The 2283-nt window shown below is 46.9% G+C and overlaps 1 pseudogene; it reads left to right on the top strand.

The window, feature by feature from the left end:
• The first annotated feature begins 337 nt into the window (after window positions 1–337).
• LOC118586095 lies at window positions 338–1703 on the top strand (annotated as a pseudogene).
• The last annotated feature ends 580 nt before the right edge of the window (window positions 1704–2283 follow it).

Raw genomic sequence — 2283 nt, forward strand, 5'->3', positions numbered from 1 at the left:
CTGCCAAGTTCAGAGGTCTAGTCCATTGCCATCATGGCAGGGAGCATGGTGATATGCAGGCAGACATGGTGTTGGAGAGTAGCTGAGAGTTCTACATCCTGATCCACGGGAAGCAGGAAGAGCGAGAGAAACACTGGGCCTGGCTTGAGCACTTGAAACCCCAAAGCCTGACCCCAGTGACACACCTCCTCCAAGGCCACACCTCCTAATCCCTGTCAACTAGCACCACTCCCTGATGACCAAGCATTCAAATATTTGAGCCACCTTTCCAGCTTCCTTGAGACCGGTCCATATGGCGTTTTTGATTCCCCTCATAACATTAAGGGAAACTGATACAATGTTCTGATCCCTTGATGTCCTGCAGATGAAGGACCAGGGTGTCTTCAAACTCCTTGCTGAAGGATCCCACTTGGGTGGCACCAACCTTGACTCTCAGATGCAGCACTACACCTACAAAAGGAAAAGAGATGGTATCTACATCACAAATCTGAAGAAGATCTGGGAGAAGATGTTGCTTGCAGCTCGGGCTATGGTTGCCATTGAGAACCCTGCTGATGTCAGCATTGTCTCCTCCAGGGTGTTCCTGGCCAGACTTTAGTTTGCTTCTCCCACTGGATCCACTCCAGTTGCTGGCTGTTTCACTCCTGGGAACTTCATTAACTACATCCAAACAGCTTCTAGGGAGCCACAGCTTCTAGTGGTGATTGGTCCCAGGGCTGAGCACCAGCCCCTCACAGTCTTATGTCAATCTGCCCACCATTGCTCTGTGTAACACACTCTTCTCTTTGCTACTTAGATGTTGCCATCCCATGCAACAAGGGAGCTCACTGTGGTAGATGCATGGCACTATCTCCTGTGAGCATCCGTGGGAGGCTATACCCTTGTAACACAAATCTTTTTTTTTTTTTTTTTTTTGCCCAGACAGGGTTTCTCTGCTTTGTGCCTTTCCTGTATCTTGCTTTGTAGACCAAGCTGGCCTTGAACTCACAGTGATCCACCTGGCTCTGCCTCCCGAGTGTTGGGATTACACGCGTGGGCCACCATTGCACAGCTCACAAATCTTAAAAGGCCTTATTAATAAAAACAAACCCAGAGCCAGGTATTGGGGTGAATGCTGAAAGATCAGAGAAGCAGAACAAACCATAGCTAACCTCACCTGGATAACTTCCCAGCTGATCCTGTTTCCTCAAACTGGAAGCCTCTGAGTCCTCATCTGAATGGATCTCAGCTGAACTGCTGTTAAAAGCCTAAAAGCTTAAAGTGCTCTAGTTCCTGGTTTTCATGCCTTATATACCTTTCTGCTTCCTGCCATCACTGCCTGGGATTAAAGGTGTGTGTCACCAAGCCTGGCTCAGTTTCCAGTGTGGCCTTGAAATCACAGAGATCTGGATGGATCTCTGTCTCCAGAATGCTATGATTAAAGATGTGTGTGCCACCATTTTCTGACCTCTATGTCTATCTAGTGGCTGTTCTGTTCTCTGACCTAGAGGAAATTGAGGAGGAATTTCAAGGTGAACATACTGCATCATCTCCTGAGTCAACCAAAGGGAGCAGACTGGTCTGAGGGTGTGCGGGTGCCCTCTGTACCCATCCAGCAGTTCCCTACTGAAGATTGGAGTGTCCAGCCAGCCACTGAAGAGTGGTCAGCAGCTCCCACAACGCAGGCCACCAAGTGGGTTGGAGTCACCACTGAGAGGTCCTGAGCTCCTCTGCAGACATCTGAGTAAAGAGAAAAATGTGGAAAGAAAATAAAGTTCCTACAAGCTGTCTCTTGAGGTCTTTACTCCAGAAAACAATATATATCATATATGAGATATATGATATATTTGAGCCTAAGGGGGCAATTGCTACTACATCTCTTGAGGAGAGTCAGGCAACAGTTCCCATCTTCACTCCCCATTTCCTAGCCTGGGGCTACTCTTCTGTTCACTGTGAATACATCTCAGTTCTCCCAGAATGCTCTTAACTCCCAAGGTAATTCATACACTGACTGGGAGTTGGCCTGCCATGATGGATCTGGGCATTTTTGTCGAAGCTGTTCATGTTGTCATTGCTTCAGTCAAATGGGCCACCTCATTATGTAAATGTTGACTTGCATTGCTATCCTCAGGAAGTCTGAGCACAATGATTCACCATTGAAAAGCCACAGAGGGAGGATATAGACATAAAGTTGATCTTAATAAAATAAGACATTTTGTTTGTTAGATGTAGGCAGACATTTTCAGGCAGGGGTGGCTTCATGCTCTTTCCTTAACTGGTCATTAAGCAATTGGTAAATTAAAA

The sequence above is a fragment of the Onychomys torridus genome, chromosome 6, assembly GCF_903995425.1.
Source record: "Onychomys torridus chromosome 6, mOncTor1.1, whole genome shotgun sequence".
NCBI lineage: Eukaryota > Metazoa > Chordata > Mammalia > Rodentia > Cricetidae > Onychomys > Onychomys torridus.